This window comes from Bufo bufo, chromosome 9 (assembly GCF_905171765.1).
Source record: "Bufo bufo chromosome 9, aBufBuf1.1, whole genome shotgun sequence".
Lineage (NCBI taxonomy): Eukaryota > Metazoa > Chordata > Amphibia > Anura > Bufonidae > Bufo > Bufo bufo.
The window spans coordinates 18,094,946-18,114,746 of NC_053397.1; positions in this window are offsets into that span (position 1 = coordinate 18,094,946).

Sequence of the window (19,801 nt, forward strand, 5' to 3'; positions counted from 1 at the left end):
AGAACTGAGCCTTCAGTCACCAAATAAAGAATTGAAATAGAGGAGGAAGAAAAAAAAAAAAAAAACCCTCCCGCCCTCCCCCGCCTCGTGATTGGTCGGCGCCTCTGCTGGTGGAGCAGCATCGACACATGCACCTGCTCAGCACTGCGCTGCAAGCTCTGCAGACACCTCCATCCATCCCCGACCCGTTACATGCTGGAAACACAGTGCGCACTATGCATCAGGCAGATGTAGCAGAGCTGAACTATACCACTTTATTCTGCAACCAGCGGCTCTCTAGCTGTTGCAAAACTACAACTCTCAGCATGTCATTTTGACAATGTGCTGCAAGTCCCCTACATGCTCAAGAGCTGAATTTGTAATGTTAGCAATGCTCTGCATATATGCCTCCATCAATCACCTACCATTTACATGCTGGAAACACATAGAGCACATTATGTACCAGGCAGATGTAGCAGAGCTAAACACTACCACTTTGTTCTGCAAACAATGGCTTTCCAGCTGTTGCAAAACTACAACTCCCAGCATGCCATTAAGCAGCTCACAGACAAATCTTTATTCAATCCCTGCCTGGATGCAAGGTCATCACCTAGTGCAGGGGTCAGCAACCTTCAGTACTCCAGATGCTGTGAAACTACAACTCCTAACATGCGCAATTGCTCGACTGTTCTTGTAACTTCCACCTGAAGTGAAAGAAGGATTCTGGGAGTTGTAGTTTCAGAACAGCCGGAGTGCAGGAGGTTACTGGTCCCTGACCCAGGGGCACAGAAGTCAGGGGACTGTTAATAGCTGGAGGTGGATGTGCCAAAAATGTCTATGGTGGGAAAATAATAAGGATCTCCAATTCTGGCAAAAGAAAAAAAACACTTCCAACCCTTCCTGTTGACAAACTTAGCTCTGCTAAATCTGTGTGTTGTCATTAAAGGGGTTTTCCAGAATTAAATAAATATTTCCAAAACTGAACAGGAACATCAGAATAGTGAGTACAGCTCTGAAGTATAATACAGGATGTAACTCAGGATCAGTACAGGATAAGTAATGTATGTACACAGTGACTGCACCAGCAGAATAGTGAGTGCAGCTCTGGAGTATAATACAGGATGTAACTCAGGATCAGTACAGGATAAGTAATGTAATGTATGTACACAGTGATTGCACCAGCAGAATAGTGAGTACAGCTCTGGGGTATAATACAGGATGTAACTCAGGATCAGTACAGGATAAGTAATGTAATGTATGTACACAGTGACTGCACCAGCAGAATAGTGAGTGCAGCTCTGGAGTATAATACAGGATGTAACTCAGGATCAGTACAGGATAAGTAATGTATGTACACAGTGACTGCACCAGCAGAATAGTGAGTGCAGCTCTGGAGTATAATACAGGATGTAACTCAGGATCAGTACAGGATAAGTAATGTAATGTATGTACAGAGTGACTCCACCAGCAGAATAGTGAGAGCAGCTCTGGAGTATAATACAGGATATAACTCAGGATCAGTACAGGATAAGTAATGTATGTACACAGTGACTGCACCAGCAGAATAGTGAGTGCAGCTCTGGAGTATAATACAGGATGTAACTCAGGATCAGTACAGGATAAGTAATGTAATGTATGTACACAGTGATTGCACCAGCAGAATAGTGAGTACAGCTCTGGGGTATAATACAGGATGTAACTCAGGATCAGTACAGGATAAGTAATGTAATGTATGTACACAGTGACTCCACCAGCAGAATAGGGAGTGCAGCTCTGGAGTATAATACAGGATGTAACTCAGGATCAGTACAGGATAAGTAATGTAATGTATGTACAGAGTGACTCCACCAGCAGAATAGTGAGTGCAGCTCTGGGTATAATACAGGATGTAATTCAGGATCAGTACAGGATAAGTAATGTATGTACAGTCGTGGCCAAAAGTTTTGAAAATGACAAAAATATTAGTTTTCACAAAGTTTGCTGCTAAACTGCTTTTAGATCTTTGTTCCAGTTGTTTCTGTGATGTAGTGAAATATAATTACACGCACTTCATACGTTTCAAAGGCTTTTATCGACAATTACATGACATTTATGCAAAGAGTCAGTATTTGCAGTGTTGGCCCCTCTTTTTCAGGACCTCTGCAATCCGACTGGGCATGCTCTCCATCAACTTCTGGGCCAATTCCTGACTGATAGCAACCCATTCTTTCATCATCACTTCTTGGAGTTTGTCAGAATTAGTGGGTTTTTGTTTGTCCACCCGCCTCTTGAGGATTGACCACAAGTTCTCAATGGGATTAAGATCTGGGGAGTTTCCAGGCCATGGACCCAAAATGTCAACGTTTTGGTCCCCGAGCCACTTAGTTATCACTTTTGCCTTATGGCACGGTGCTCCATCGTGCTGGAAAATGCATTGTTCTTCACCAAACTGTTGTTGGATTGTTGGAAGAAGTTGCTGTTGGAGGGTGTTTTGGTGCCATTCTTTATTCATGGCTGTGTTTTTGGGCAAAATTGTGAGTGAGCCCACTTCCTTGGATGAGAAGCAACCCCACACATGAATGGTCTCAGGATGCTTTACTGTTGGCATGACACAGGACTGATGGTAGCGCTCACCTTTTCTTCTCCGGACAAGCCTTTTTCCAGATGCCCCAAACAATCGGAAAGAGGCTTCATCGGAGAATATGACTTTGCCCCAGTCCTCAGCAGTCTATTCACCAAACTTTCTGCAGAAGATCAATCTGTCCCTGATGTTTTTTTTGAAGAGAAGTGGCTTCTTTGCTGCCCTTCTTGACACCAGGCCATCTTCCAAAAGTCTTGGCCTCACTGTGCGTGCAGATGCGCTCACACCTGCCTGCTGCCATTCCTGAGCAAGCTCTGCACTGGTGGCACTCCGATCCCGCAGCTGAATCCTCTTTAGGAGACGATCCTGGCGCTTGCTGGACTTTCTTGGACGCCCTGAAGCCTTCTTAACAAGAATTGAACCTCTTTCCTTGAAGTTCTTGATGATTCTATAAATTGTTGATTGAGGTGCAATCTTAGTAGCCACAATATCCTTGCCTGTGAAGCCATTTTTATGCAACGCAATGATGGCTGCACGCGTTTCTTTGCAGGTCACCATGGTTAACAATGGAAGAACAATGATTTCAAGCATCACCCTCCTTAACATGTCAAGTCTGCCATTTTAACCCAATCAGCCTGACATAATGATCTCCAGCCTTGTGCTCGTCAACATTCTCACCTGAGTTAACAAGACGATTACTGAAATGATCTCAGCAGGTCCTTTAAGGACAGCAATGAAATGCAGTGGAAAGTTTTTTTTGGGATTAAGTTAATTTTCATGGCAAAGAAGGACTATGCAATTCATCTGATCACTCTTCATAACATTCTGGAGTATATGGAAATTGCTATTATAAAAACTTAAGCAGCAACTTTTCCAATTTCCAATATTTATGTAATTCTCAAAACTTTTGGCCACGACTGTACACAATGACTGCACCAACAGAATAGTGAGTGCAGCTCTGGAGTATAGTACAGGATGTAACTCAGGATCAGTACAGGATAAGTAATGTATGTACACAGTGACTCCACCAGCAGAATAGTGAGTGCAGCTCTGGAGTATAATACAGGATGTAACTCAGGATCAGTACAGGATAAGTAATGTAATGTATGTACACAGTGACTGCGCCAGCAGAATAGTGAGTGCAGCTCTGGAGTATAACACAGGATGTAACTCAGGATCGGTAAAGGATAAGTAATGTAATGTATGTACACAGTCACTGCACCAGCAGAATAGTGAGTGCAGCTCTGGAGTATAATACAGGATGTAACTCAGTACAGGAAAAGTAATGTATGTACGCAGTGACTTCACCAGCAGAATAGTGAGTGAAGCTCTGAAGTATAATACAGGATGTTATTCAGGATCAGTACAGGATAAGTAATGTAATGTAGGTACACAGTGACTCCATCAGCAGAATAATTAGTGCAGCTCTGGAGTATAATACAGGATGTAACTCAGGATCAGTACAGGATAAGTAATGTATGTACACAGTGACTGCACCAGCATATAGTGAGTGAAGCTCTGGAGTATAATACAGGATATAACTTGGGATCAGTACAAGATAAGTAATGTAATGTATGTACACAATGACTCCACCAGCAGAATAGTGAGTGCAGCTCTAGGGTTTAATGAAGGATATAACTTAGGATCAGTACAGTGTAGGATCATGCTCCTGTAAAAAGGGAGAAGGTAATTCCCAGTTGTCAATTTATTAATAAATTTCTAAGAGGAATGGAGCAATGCAATATTTCAAGAAAAGATGGTGAATACAAGTGTCTAATGAGACATGTCAGGAGAACGGAGAGGTCCTCGAACTCAGAGGGTCTGTTTTTATTAAGCGGGAAGTGCTCTTTAAAACAATGGCTATTATGATTGAGTAGAAGCAATATTTGATGTTCTGGAATCCCCGATGTTGTATATATCGTATTGGAAGGGTCGAATATTTCTCTTGTAGAATTCAGAGAAAATATTAACGTAAATTTTCGGTCTCGATCATCCGAGGAACTCACTACTTGCTGGTATTTGGCTCGTCTCCAGCTTGGAGTATGAGCTGTATAAATAAAGTCTAAGCCGCTTAGCATGGATTGGAGACCGAAAGCCACTTGCTCCAAATATGTGTGTTGAGGTTTTTGACTCCTTCATGTCGGAAGAGGCTGAAATGGGAGAAAAGCGAAAAAAGGGTCAACCACAGTACTGAACCATAAGCATGCTCACAGCAGTGTCACTTTCACCAAGTAAAGAGAATTTCCTCCTTAAAGGGGATTTTCCAGGAACACATTAAAATAAATTAATTGATTAATAGGCCAAACAATGGCCTTTGTTTTCACCCACCAGTCAGTGGTTGGCTAAGTGGGCCTTTCTTGGCATGTCGATCCAGGGCAGGAAGTGCAGAGCAGCAGGGGCTGGAGCAGCTTCAGAACGGCACTGGCATCGATGGAGGTAAGTAATGCTGCTTTCTGAATAGAACTTATGTCACCACGTTTCATGGAGTAGGAAAAAACTAAATGCAGCTATTCCCTTTCTAGAAAAGCTGGATGCTGTCCAATATGGTCATCAACTTGAATTTGCAAAAGCTGGAAGCCAACCCCAGTCAAAGCTGAAATGCATTAGAGCATTAGAAATATTACGGACAACTCACGTGGGAGCTGTAATGGTGGCCATTTTGGTTCTCACTCGGCTTTCCCAGAAAGATGGTTCCCACAAGGATTGTCAGCCAGATTTCCACGAGGACACACCCATCCTAGATCTATAAAGTCGCAAAACTAGACATACCTCCCATACCGAGCCCTGTGGTAAGGCTAAGGACGGCCATATTGGTTGTTATCCAACTTTTCAAGAAACGGATAATTAGGAAAAGGCCCAGATGTATACATCTTTCTCTAAAGCATCATGCTCTTCAGATAGGTGGAACATAGAATCTTTTTTTTTTTTTTAACCCTTGCAGCTATGCTTATGCCAGGAGACGCCACATAAGACCACAGCGGCGGCAGAAAAGAGAGCATTCCTAAAAATGCATGTGTTATAAATCTGTCCCCCCTGCATTGTGGGTGCTCTTGCAGGAGGAACATGGTACAGTGCTTCTCCTTCTCAGTGGCGGATGTCAATCTTAAAGGCAATGGACACCTCTGAAATTTAGTTTACAATCTGCTCCTAGGTTCACTTTTTGCATGTGGACATGTCCCTCCTATTAATACATGCGGGATCAGTGCGTCCAGGATGCTGCTGTTTTCACTAGGTCTCATGCGTTGCAAAACTTGTTTTCCTTGATTGATTTCTCCTTCCACAGCCTATGAGGGATCTCTCTAACTTGCTGACGAGTGCAGATTCTGCTTTCTCTCTAATCATATATACAACCTGTATAATTCTCCCACTGTATTTCCTTTCCCGTCATCTACAGCCCATGAGCTGTCCTCCTTGAAAGCTTACCCCCCTCTCCACATCCTAATCTGCTGTATACAACGTCCTCCACCTCCCTGCTGCCATCTCGAACAAGTATAAGAGGGAGGTGAGCAGAGCTCTGATGGAATTGTGTCAGATTCAGCAGCTTAGTGAAGGACCTACACATACTGTGTAGAAACAAAACGGTACAAAATAGTTAAAGATGATGCTTTACGGTGGATTCTAAGGTACAGGAAGAAGTAGGCTTAAACAATGGCTAAATGAATAAAAAAAATACTAAAGCAGTTATAAAAAAAACATATACATTAAAAAAACAACAACAATGGAGTAAAGAAACAATCACTGAACCGGCAATCAATTTTAAGGCAAGTTCCTCGCCACCAGGTGGTACGTACAAGAGTTCTAGTACAAGTAGTTCTCACATAGAGGTCTTCTTTGAAGCCACTTATCGGCCACTTTGTTGGGCGCTGGCCGGCAACGAGGCGCTCGCCTGAGAATTGATTGCAGGTTAAGTGATTGTTTCTTTACAATATGCTGTTTGTGATCTGTATATATGTCTTTTCCTACTGCTTTGTAAACCTCTTATTCACTTAGCCATTGTTAAGCATAAACAGACGACTATCTAGAAAGTTGATTCATTTTGCATGAAGAAAGCAAATGAACAGGAAATTCAACACAAAGATGTGCGTAGCGTTTAACCCTTTCAGGGCGGCCAGTCAAAATCCAGGCCAATTTGCTTAATGTGTATAATGGTGGTGATACAGGGGAAAATGGCTGCCTCTATAAAAGAATGATGGGTGTGTTTATATGTGTGTGTATGTATATATATATATACACTGCTCAAAAAAATAAAGGGAACACTTAAACAACACAATGTAACTCCAAGTCAATCACACTTCTGTGAAATCAAACTGTCCACTTAGGAAGCAACACTGAGTGACAATTAATTTCACATGCTGTTGTGCAAATGGGATAGACAACAGGTGGAAATTATAGGCAATTAGCAAGACACCCCCAATAAAGGAGTGGTTCTGCAGGTGGTTACCACAGACCACTTCTCAGTTCCTATGCTTCCTGGCTGATGTTTTGGTCACTTTTGAATGCTGGCGGTGCTTTCACTCTAGTGGTAGCATGAGACTGAGTCTACAACCCACACAAGTGGCTCAGGTAGTGCAGCTTATCCAGGATGGCACATCAATGCGAGCTGTGGCAAGAAGGTTTGCTGTGTCTGTCAGCGTAGTGTCCAGAGCATGGAGGCGCTACCAGGAGACAGGCCAGTACATCAGAAGACGTGGAGGAAGACGTGGAGGAGGCCGTAGGAGGGCAACAACCCAGCAGCAGGACCGCTACCTCCGCCTTTATGCAAGGTGGAACAGGAGGAGCACTACCAGAGCCCTGCAAAATGACCTCCAGCAGGCCACAAATGTGCATGTGTCTGCTCAAACGGTCAGAAACAGACTCCATGAGGGTGATATGAGGGCCCGACGTCCACAGGTGGGGGTTGGGCTTACAGCCCAACACCGTGCAGGACGTTTGGCATTTGCCAGAGAACATCAAGATTGGCAAATTCGCCACTGGAGCCCTGTGCTCTTCACAGATGAAAGCAGGTTCACACTGAGCACATGTGACAGAGTCTGGAGACGCCGTGGAGAACGTTCTGCTGCCTGCAACATCCTCCAGCATGACCGGTTTGGCATTGGGTCAGTAATAGTGTGGGGTGGCATTTCTTTGGAGGGCCGCACAGCCCTCCATGTGCTCGCCAGAGGTAGCCTGACTGCCATTAGGTACCGAGATGAGATCCTCAGACCCCTTGTGAGACCATATGCTGGTGCGGTTGGCCCTGGGTTCCTCCTAATGCAAGACAATGCTAGACCTCATGTGGCTGGAGTGTGTCAGCAGTTCCTGCAAGACGAAGGCATTGATGCTATGGACTGGCCCGCCCGTTCCCCAGACCTGAATCCAATTGAGCACATCTGGGACATCATGTCTCGCTCTATCCACCAACGTCACGTTGCACCACAGACTGTCCAGGAGTTGGCAGATGCTTTAGTCCAGGTCTGGGAGGAGATCCCTCAGGAGACTGTCCGCCACCTCATCAGGAGCATGCACAGGCGTTGTAGGGAGGTCATACAGGCACGTGGAGGCCACACACACTACTGAGCCTCATTTTGACTTGTTTTAAGGACATTACATCAAAGTTGGATCAGCCTGTAGTGTGTTTTTCCACTTTAATTTTGAGTGTGACTACAAATCCAGACCTCCATGGGTTAAAAAATTTGATTTCCATTTTTTTTTATTTTTGTGTGATTTTGTTGTCAGCACATTCAACTATGTAAAGAACAAAGTATTTCAGCAGAATATTTAATCAATTCAGATCTAGGATTTGTTATTTTTGTGTTCCCTTTATTTTTTTGAGCAGTGTATATATATAAATGTCAGGTTTCTGTGATGTAAAAAAAAATGAAACAAAGATAAATCATTTCAGAACTTTTTCCACCTTTAATGTGACCTATAAACTGTACAACTCAATTGAAAAACAAACTGAAATCTTTTAGGTGGAGGGAAGAATTTTTTTTTAAAATAAAATAATATGGTTGCATAGGTGTGCACATTTTGATAAGATTTGCCCACTCTTCTTTGCAAAAACACTCCAAATATGTCAGATTGCGAGGGCATCTCCTGGGCACGGCCCTCTTCAGATCACCCCACAGATTTTCAATCGGATTCCAGTCTGGGCTCTGGCTGGGCCATTCCAAAACTTTCATCTTCTTCTGGTGAAGCCATTCCTTTGTTGATTTGGATGCTTTGGGTCGTTGTCATGCTGAAAGATGAAGTTCCTCTTCATGTTCAGCTTTCTAGCAGAAGCCTGAAGGTTTTGGGCCAATATTGACTGGTATTTGGAACTGTTCATAATTCCCTCTAGCTTAACTAAGGCCCCAGTTCCAGCTGAAGAAGAACAGCCCCTTGGCATGATGCTGCCACCACCATGCTTCACTGTGGGTACGGTGTTCTTTTGGTGATGGGCAGTGTTGTTTTTGGGCCAAACATATCTTTTGGAATTATGGCCAAAAAGTTCAACCTTGGTTTCATCAGACCACAACACCTTTTCCCACATGCTTTTGGGAGACTTCAGATGCGTTTTTTTTAAATGTAGCCTGGCTTGGATGTTTTTCTTGGTAAGAGAAGGCTTTAGTCTTGCCACTCTACCCCATAGCCCAGACATATGAAGAATACGGGAGATTGTGGTCACATGTACCACACAGCCGGTACTTGCCAGAAATTCCTGCAGCTCCTTTAATGTTGCTGTAGGCCTCTTGGTCGCCTCCCAGACCAGTTTTCTTCTCGTCTTTTCATCAATTTTGGAGGGACGTCCAGTTCTTGGTAATGTCACTGTTGTGCCATATTTTCTCCACTTGATGATGACGGTCTTCACTGTGTTCCATGGTAGATCTAATGCCTTGGAAATTCTTTTGTCCCCTTCTCCTGACTGATACCTTCTAACAATGAGATCCCTCTGATGCTTTGGAAGCTCTCTGTGGACCATGGCTTCTGCTGTGGGACGCGACTAAGGGTACTTTCAACACTAGCGTTTTTCTTAACCCAGCATAGAGTTCCGTCACAGGGGCTCTATTCCGTAAAAGAACTGATCAGGCATATCCCCATGCATTCTGAATAGAGAGTAATCCGTTCAGGATACATCAGGATGTCTTCAGTTCAGTCATTTTGACTGATCAGGCAAAAGATAAAACCGTAGCATGCTACGGTTTGATCTCCGGCGAAATAAACTGAAGACTTGCTGGAATTTTTTTCCATAGGAATGTATTAGTGCCAGCATTCAAAATAGCGGAATGCCGGATCCGTCCTTCTGGACCGGTAAAAATGTAAAAAAAAGATACAAGACGGATCCGTCTGTCCGCATGACAAGCGGAGAGACGGATCCGTTCTTGCAATGCATTTGTGAGACGGATCCGCATCTGGATGCGTCTCACAAATGCTTTCAGTCACATGCAGATCGGCGGATCACACTGCCGCAAGTGTGAAAGTAGACTAAGAAAATTTCAGGAAAGACCAACTAGAGCAGCTGCACTTTATTTGGGGTTAATTAGAGGCACTTTACATGATGGCCAGTGTATGCTGACTCCTATGTAACAGGATTCTGAATGTGATTGCTTCATTCTGAACACAGCTACATCCCCAGTTATAAGGGTGTGCACACTTATGCAACCACATTATTTTAGTTTTTTGTTTTCTTCCCTCCACCTAAAAGATTTCAGTTTGTTTTTTAATTGAGTTGTACAGTTTATAGGTCACATTAAAGGTGGAAAAAGTTCTGAAATGAGTGTGTGTGTATAAATAAATATAAATTCCACGGCACTCCCACAGATTGTAGTTTAAAAAAAAGTGTTCTTTAATCACCAACGCAACGTTTCAGTCGTCTCGAGCAGTCCCAGTGAGAGGACTGAAACGTCGCGTTGCTGATTAACCTCTTAAGGACATAGGGCGTACAGGTACGCCCTTGTGCCCTGGTACTTAAGGACACAGGGCGTACATGTACGCCCTGTGTATTTTCGATCACCGCCGGGCGGCGGGCGGTGATCGGAACCCCGTGCCTGCTCAAATCATTGAGCAGGCACTTGGGGCAAATGCGCCGGGGGGTCCGGTGACCCCCCCATGTATGCGATCGCAGAAAACCGCAGGTCAATTCAGACCTGCGGTTTTCTGCGTTTCCGGGTTGTTCGGGTCTCTGAAGACCCGATAACCCGGAACAGGATGGTGATGGTGGTGTGATTTCACCCCACCAATCACCATCCAGCGATCCTGAGTGGTGATGGTGACATCACCACTTAGGATCGCTTTCCGATTGGTCTGTGGGCGGTCCGGCGCCAAATTCAAAAGAGGCAGGCGCTCCTCTCCTCCTCCTTTTGTGTTCCGGAGCCGGAGGAGAGAGGAGCTGCCTGCACGTGTGCCCACCATCGTTGCCAGCACCCCCAGGACCCGATCTGTGCCCCCAGGACCCGATCTGTGCCCCAGCACCCCCCATCAGGTACATAGGGACAGCATAGGGAAAGTTTGTTTTAGGCAGGGAAAAAAAAAGGGAAAGTTAGTTTCTGAACTTTTCTTACTTTGATTGCATCACCCTAAGTTAGGGTGTCTGGGGTCCACAGCACAGCTGTGTGACCCTAGACCCCCCCAGGGGTGCTGCCACTTGTCCCCCCCCCACCTTTTTTGGGGTGCATTTTTTTTTTTTGTACGCTGATTGTGGCCGGCACTTAGTGTCCGGCCACTGTTAGCGCATCGCACACTCCACCGCTGATCAACTTCGGACAGTTGATCAGCGGTTTTGATTTTTTTCCCCCACATTTTTTGCCCTTTTTTTAGTTAGTTTATTTTATTTTTTTCTGTTAGTTTTAGGGTGAGTTCGTGAACACCCGTGCCCCCACACACACGCACACAAAATAAAGAGTTACACACACGCACATATACACGCAGACACACACTCCCCTATGGCCCGCCGGACGTTCTCGGCCGAGGAGGCATACGCCCAGCTTGCCTCCGACTCCGAGAGTCCCAGTGAGGATGAGGATGACCCCACATTCCTGTTGTCATCCGCATCCTCCTCATCATCTAGCGATGATGATGAGCCCCCAAGGCGGCGGAGACGCCGCCAGGCGGAGCAAGGGGACCGCCATGTTAGGGACCCTGTGGCCCACACTAGTACGAGCAGCTCTGGGGCTCGTACTGGTTTCCCGGCCCACCAGTTAAATCCACCGGAGCCCCCTTCCGGTGAACTTGTCTGGTGTAGCCCAGAGCGATACGAGCCCGTGATTCCTGATTTTGTAGGCCAATCAGGAATCCAGATTTCCACAGTGGGCTACACTGAATATGACTTTTTTTGTCATTTTTTCAGTGACCCACTGGTAAATCTGATGGTGGAGCAGACGAATCTGTACGCCCAACAGTTCGTCGCTCAACACCCGGGCTCCTTTTTGGCCAGGCCCGGTGGCTGGACGCCGGTCAGTGCAGCCGAAATGAGGATATTTTGGGGCCTCGTGCTGCATATGGGCCTGGTCAAAAAACCCAGTGTCAGGCTGTACTGGAGTGGGGACGTCCTATACCAGGCCCCACTTTACAGTACAGCCATGACACGCTCCCGGTTTGAGGCCATCCGGAAATGTCTGCATTATTCCGATAATGCAGCATGTCCCCCCCGAGGTGATCCTGCCCATGACCGTCTGTATAAGATACGGCCGGTCATCGATCACTTTGGGGCCAAATTCATGGAGGCCTATGTACCTGGAAGGGAGGTCGCGGTTGATGAGTCTCTCATTGCGTTCAAGGGGAGACTCATTTTCCGCCAGTATGTGCCCTCCAAGCGGGCGAGGTATGGCGTGAAGCTATACAAAATTTGTGAGAGTACCTCAGGGTACACTTACAAATTTCGTGTGTACGAGGGGCGAGATTCCCGGATTCAACCCCCAGAATGTCCCCCCACTCTGGGTGTTACCGGGAAACTTGTGTGGGACCTTATGTACCCACTGCTGGATAAGGGTTACCACCTTTACGTGGATAACTTTTATACCAGTATCCCCTTGTTCCAGTCCCTTGCCGCCAGATCCACGTCCGCTTGTGGGACCGTGCGGAAAAATCAACGCGGCCTCCCTGCCCACCCCCTCCAGGTACCTATCCCCAGGGGTGAGACCCGTGCCCTTACCACTGGAAACCTGTTGCTGGTCAGGTATAAGGACAAGAGGGATGTCCTTATGCTGTCCACAATTCATGGTAACGGCATCACCCCTGTCCCTGTGCGAGGTACCGCGGCAACGGTCCTCAAGCCCGATTGTATCGTCGCCTACAATCGGTATATGGGAGGAGTTGATCTCTCGGATCAAGTCCTCAAGCCATATAATGCCATGCGCAAAACCCGGGCATGGTACAAAAAAGTTGCGGTCTACTTGGTGCAGGTTGCCATGTACAACTCTTTTGTACTATCCCGAAGCGCTGGCAGCACAGGGACATTCCTCCAGTTCTATGAGGCAGTCCTCAAGGCCCTGATCTTTTCGGACCGGGAAAGAGCAGGCCGGAGTACCTCGGGAACTGTAGGTGCCCGGATCGTCCCTGGCCAACACTTTCCAGGTGTGGTCCCCCATACTGGAAAGAAGGGACGAACCCAAAAAAAGTGCAGAGTGTGTCGCAGGAGGGGGATACGGAAGGACACGACTACTCAGTGCGACACGTGCCCCGATCATCCGGGCCTCTGCATTGACGGTTGCTTCAGGGAGTATCACACTTCCATGGAGTACTAAATTTATATCCCAATTTAGCACTGACATCGGATAAAAAAAAATGGTTCTCAGACCTGAGACACCCAAAAAAACTAAAATAATTTATTAAAAGTAGACATATTAGGTATCGCCGCGTCGGTAATAATCTCCTCTATAAAACTACCCCATGACCAACCCCCCCAGATTAACACGGTCAAGAAAAAAAAAAAAAAAAAGGTGCAAAAAAAGTTTTTTTTTGTCACCTTACATAATAAAAAGTTTAATAGCAAGCGATCAAAAAGTCATATAGCCCCCAAAATAGTGCCAATAAAACTGTCCGCTCCTCCCGCAAAAAATGAGCCCCCACATGAGATAATTGGATAAAAAAAATAAAAATAAAATGACCCTTAGACTTTAGAGATACCCAAAAAAAAGATTTGTATCAAAAAAGATAATATAGTCAAAAACCTAAATAATTGTAAAAAAAGTAGACTTATTAGGTATTGCCGCGTCCGTAAGAATCTCCTCTATAAAAATATCCCATGACCTAACCCCCCAGATTAACACGGTTAAAAAAAAAAAAAAAACGGTGCCAAAACCGCTATTTTTGGCACTTTTCCATTTCAATCCGTTTTTTCCGGTAACAAAACAAGGGTTAACAACCAAACAAAACTTAATATTTATTACCCTGATACTGCAGTTTACAGAAACACCACATTTGTGGTCGTAAACTGCTGTATCAGTAAAAGGGAGGCCGCAAAAGGAAAGGACTGACATGGTTTCTGGAAGGCCGATTTTGATGGCCTTTTTTATTGACACCATGTCCCTTTTGAAGCCCCCCTGATGCACTCTAGAGTAAAAACTCCCCAAAACTGACCCCATCTAAGAAACTACACCCCTCAAGGTATTCAAAACTGATTATACAAACTTTATTAACCCTTTAGGTGTTCCTCAACAGTTAATGGCAAATGGAGATGAAATTTCAGAATTAAAATTTTTGGTAACCTTGCCTCACAAAAATGTAATATAGAGCAACCAAAAATCATATTTACCCTAAAAATAGTCCCCAAAAAAATGCCACCTTATCCCGTAGTTTCCAAAATGGGGTCACTTTTAGGGAGTTTCTACTCCAGGGGTGCATCAGAGGGGTTGAAACAGGACACAGTGTAAATAAACCGGTCCATAAAAATCAGCCCTCCAAAAACCAAACGGCGCACCTTTCACTCTACGCCCCGCTGTGTGGCCGTACAGTAGTTTACGGCCACATATTTGGTGTTTCTGTAAACGGCAGAGTCAGGGCAATAAAGATACAGTCTTGTTTGGCTGTTAACCCTTGCTTTGTTAGTGGAAAAAATGGGTTAAAATGGAAAATAAGGCAAAAAAATGAAATTTTCAAATTTCATCCCCATTTGCCAATAACTCTTGTGCAACACCTAAAGGGTTAACGACGTATGTAAAATCAGTTTTGAATACCTTGAGGGGTGTAGTTTCTTAGATGGGGTCACTTTTAGGGAGTTTCTACTCTAGGGGTGCATCAGGGGGGCTTCAAATGGGACATGGTGTAAATAAACCAGTCCATAAAAATCAGCCCTCCAAAAACCAAACGGCGCACCTTTCACTCTACGCCCCGCTGTGTGGCCGTACAGTAGTTTACGGCCACATATTTGGTGTTTCTGTAAACGGCAGAGTCAGGGCAATAAAGATACAGTCTTGTTTGGCTGTTAACCCTTGCTTTGTTAGTGGAAAAAATGGGTTAAAATGGAAAATTAGACAAAAAAATGAAATTCTCAAATTTCATCCCCATTTGCCAATAACTCTTGTGCAACACCTAAAGGGTTAACGACGTATGTAAAATCAGTTTTGAATACCTTGAGGGGTGTAGTTTCTTAGATGGGGTCACTTTTAGGGAGTTTCTACTCTAGGGGTGCATCAGGGGGCTTCAAATGGGACATGGTGTAAATAAACCAGTCCATAAAAATCAGCCCTCCAAAAACCATACGGCGCACCTTTCCCTCTACGCCCCGCTGTGTGGCCGTACAGTAGTTTACGGCCACATATTGGGTGTTTCTGTAAACGGCAGAGTCAGGGCAATAAAGATACAGTCTTGTTTGGCTGTTAACCCTTGCTTTGTTAGTGGAAAAAATGGGTTAAAATGGAAAATTAAACAAAAAAATGAAATTCTCAAATTTCATCCCCATTTGCCAATAACTCTTGTGCAACACCTAAAGGGTTAACGACGTATGTAAAATCAGTTTTGAATACCTTGAGGGGTGTAGTTTCTTAGATGGGGTGATTTTTGGGTGGTTTCTATTATGTAAGCCTCGCAAAGTGACTTCAGACCTGAACTGGTCCCTAAAAATTTAGTTTTTGTAAATTTCTGAAAAATTTCAAGATTTGCTTCTAAACTTCTAAGCCTTATAACATCCCCAAAAAATAAAATATCATTCCCAAAACAATTCTAACATGAAGTAGACATATGGGGAATGTAAAGTCATCAGAATTTTTGGGGGTATTACTATGTATTACAGAAGTAGAGAAACTGAAACTTTGAAATTTGCTAAATTTTTCCAAATTTTTGTTAAATTAGGTATTTTTTGGTGCAAAAAAAAATAATTTTTTGACTTCATTTTACCACTGTCATGAAGTACAATATGTGACGAAAAAACAATCTCAGAACGGCCTGGATAAGTCAAAGTGTTTTAAAGTTATCAGCACTTAAAGGGACTCTGGTCAGATTTGCAAAAAATGGCCTGGTCCTAAGGTGTAAAAAGGCTGTGTCCTTAAGGGGTTAAAGAACACTTTTTTAAACTACAATCCGTGGGAGTGCCGTGGAATTTATATTTATACGTAATCTTTGGATATAGGATTGTTTCCAATACACACACACTACTCACAAAAAGTTAGAGATATTTGGCTTTTGGGTGAAATTTTATTCCAGCTTGACAACGACGTCTCCTGCTGTTTACTAGTCAACTTATTGCCTGCTGAGGCATGGCATCCTACCCTTCTTGAAGGTCGGCCCTCAGGTCATTGAGGTTCTGGGCTACAGAGTTACGAGCCTCTACACGGCGTCACTGATCCCATAGGTTTTCAATGGAATTCAGGTCTGGAGAAAGTGCAGGCCACTTCATGTGAGGTCCCCCAGTCTCCAGCAGCCGTTCTCTAATGATGCGACCTCGATGAGCCGGCACATTGTCCTCCATGAAGATGAAATGAGGCCTGTGTTTTTCAGGCAGAGGCACAATGACTGGATTAATGATGTTATTCAAGTAGTCTGGGCTTGTCACTGGACCATTCACAAAGTGTAGGACGGTTCTGTCTTGACTAGACACCTGCCCACACTATCACCAGCACAGGCTCGTTTGGTGACAACAGTGGCTGATGCATAGCGCTCTCCTTGACGTCTCCAACATCGTTGGCGGCCATCATTTCTGCTCAGCGTGAATCGACTTTCATCAGTGGACAGCACTGAGGCCCACTGGTCCCTCGTCCAGCGTAGATGCTCCCTGGCCTACGCAAGACGATGACGCCTGTGCCCGGTGGCCTGGTCAGGTACCCTTGCAGGTCGTCAAGCACGCAGACCACGCTGATGTAAACGGTTTCAAATGGTCTGACGTGACACTTTGGTGCCTGAAGTTGTGCAGCATTCATCATCTGATTCCACGGGGCCTTGTATGAGAACATACTGCTTGAAGCCTGCTGTGAATTTTGCCATTAAAGGGCTTGTCTCATCATGGGCAATGGGGGCATATCGCTAGGATATGGCCCCACTGTCTTATAGGTGCGGGTCCCACCGCTGGGACCCGCACCGATATCGAGAACGGAGCCCCACAAGGTGGTGGCTGGAGAACTCTGGTCCGGCCACCACTAAGCCGGCTCCCCATAGAAGTGAAAAAATATATATATATAGTTTAAAATGAAGTCAAAAGCTCTCAGGATCTTGATGGGCTGAAATATTTATATTTCTGGTTTAGAGTCTAAAATCAGGATCCACCTAGATCTCCGTAAGACACTTCAAATGAATTATAATATCCTATGTAGAAGGCCGGCCATAATGTATACTAGCGTACCCCTCCACCATTTCCAAAGCTGCCAAAAAGTGCCCTGGAAGGTCCTGTTCCGGACTTTTGACTCCCCGGCCGCCAGAAAAATTGCACATTGTATCGTTGCCATCCTGAATGGCGCTGGCGCTGCGAGATAAAAGGTCACCTTTTTATTGTAAAGCCACTGACTAGCTTACAGAAACATCTCCGACAACCCCTTTCAACCAGTGACCACCCAAACTCTGGCGTTTGGTGAGGGCTACATAATGTGTTTGGCATCCAACTGAAAAAGACAATGGGAGGGGCAACGAAGGGGAGGAGTCTTTCTGCTTTCTGTCCTTTTCAGCTGGAAGCAGTCCATAGCTCTTGTGGTGTTTTAGTGAACATGACATTTAGGAGGGGGTTTGTGATTAGAAAAACATGGCTGCTTTCTTCCATACACCGTGCCATGGGTTGCGTCTGGCATCACAGCTCCCAACCCCTTTAAGGTCACCTTAGGTCCAAAGTGAAAGCAGAAACGTAACTTCCATGCAGGCAAATCTTGCAAAAGCAAGAAATGCGTGACGACTACACAGATTTTCACAGAGGAAATCTCTAAGCAGGCAAAAGTAAAATTGGAAACAGTGGATAACAAGGACGGATCCCCGGATGAAGCGGCGCCCAGATAAGCGGCTATTCTTCCTTTTCTTGCATTTCATTTAAAGTCACACATTACCAAACAAAAGCCGTTTACAAGTTACACTCGGCAGTGACAGATGGCCATCCCTCACATGAATGAAAACCATAAAGGTGGCCATTTTGTGATCTTCCTCCATATGTTTGCATCTGACCACAAAATGGCCGCAGTCCCAATAAAATGCCACTGATGGCGGCATTCATGAGGGTAGTCGCTTACAAAAATATCTGCCTTAGGGCTTATGCACCAGAACATATGTGGCCTATGCCCATACTGTGGCCCGCAATATACGTGCACCGGCAGTGTGCGCTCCATATTGCAGATGCAGACCCATTCACTTGAGGGGTGCAATCCGCAAGATAAGGAGCGGAAGCACTACAGAGCGCTTACATGGATTTCGATCCGTGCTTTCGCTCTGCAAAAGAAATAGCATATGTTATACTTTTTTATGGTGCAGACTGAATCTTGCAAATCGCAGACCCATTCAGGTGAATAGGTCCGCATCAGCAAAAGGCGGCCATACGGCTGGTGCCCGTGCCTTGCGGATTGCTATTTGCGGTCCGCAGCACTAGCACGGGGCGCACACATTTGTGTGTATGAGCCCTTAGTTACAGATTTTCTATAGTAGAGGGGTTAAAGGGGTATTCCAATCTTCATGATCATATTGTATTTAATTATACACCCCCCAGTGAACATTTGACTAATTATATTGCATAAAAAAAACCACTACTGTTCTCTCTAAAATTCAATTCTCCTACTCCATTGATGGATACGGCCACCGCTTGCCTGCCGCATCCATGGGCCGCGCTTGCGCAGATGTTTCCCTGTGGCCAGCCTCTCATTCTGTGAGCGCGCACGTCGCCAGAAGGAGGAGGCTTACGGGGGGGGGGGGGGGGGGGGGGGGGGGAGTGGATGTTGTCCTATCAGCGGAGGAGGAGGGGAGCGGTCCAGGCTTTCAGCGTTCAGCCCGGATCTCCTCAGTGAATGGTGAGATCGGGCATGCGCTGCTGTGTATAACTGTGCCGGCCATGATGGAGGCACATGGGGGGCTGATGGATAGTTCTAGCGGGGAAGGGAATAGACAGATGTAGCAGAGCTGTATATGTGGCGGGTCAGCATCAATGCTGGTGGAAGAGAGAAACTAATGTAGCAGAGCTGAATACGCTGCTGTTCAGACACAGTTCTAATGGGGAAGGGAATAGACAGATGTAGCAGAGCTGTATATGCGGGTGTTCTGACAATGCTGGTTGAAGATAAAAACAGATGTAGCAGGCTGTATATGTGGCAGGTCAGCATCAATGCTGGTGAAAGAGAAACAGATGTAGCAGTGCTGAATATGCGGCTGTTCTGACAGTGCTGGTTGAAGATAAAAACAGACAAATGTAGTAGCGCTGTATATGTGGCAGGTCAGCATCAATGCTGGTGAAAGAGAAACAGATGTAGCAGAGCTGAATATGCGGCTGTTCTGATACAGTGCTGGTTGAAGAGATAAACAGACAGATGTAGCAGAGCTGTATATGAAGCTTTTCAGACACAGTGCTAGTGGGGGAGTAGAATAAAGATGTAGCAGGGCTGTATAGGAAGCCATTCAGCCAAAGTGATGTTAGGGGACTGGAGAAGACACATGTAGCTGAGCTGTATATGCATCTATAAAGATACATAGTGTGAGGTTTATACACAACTGGAGTACAGCTGTAATGGAAACAAATCTGCATCAGTGCTGGTGGGTGGGGGTTGGGCAAACTTTTGGGCTAATGTCTAATATGTTATTATAGTTTTTGATGCACAGAATGGGTTTGTAAAAGATCAGACAGATATTTTATGTGTAAAACTGTGCACCGAGTTCACTTCCCATGGCTCTGAGTGACCATTCCCCTCACAGACA